Source organism: Penaeus monodon, chromosome 23, assembly GCF_015228065.2.
Source record: "Penaeus monodon isolate SGIC_2016 chromosome 23, NSTDA_Pmon_1, whole genome shotgun sequence".
Lineage (NCBI taxonomy): Eukaryota > Metazoa > Arthropoda > Malacostraca > Decapoda > Penaeidae > Penaeus > Penaeus monodon.
In genome coordinates, this window is record NC_051408.1 from 25,542,030 (window position 1) to 25,542,326 (window position 297).

Genomic DNA, 297 nt, shown 5'->3' on the forward strand with positions numbered 1-297 from the left:
GTTACAGAGTCCTAAAGTATATGGAACTTTAGTTTGCCAAAGCAGCAAAGTTAACCATTTAAATACGTTTACCGAAGTATTCCCGATTAGGAACCATTATCGTTTTCAATGACTGCGGGGCGGTGACGAGGTAAGGCGCTTTCTTCTAGGGCCATATATGCTAAGTGTTTTGCTAATAGATGGCATAGGTATGATTTGTTCCAACTTCCATCCCAATACGAAATTAACATGGAGTAAAAAGTGCAGATCGTAAATATATACGACTGTGTGTTTTGTCAGACGGCTGATGCAGCACTC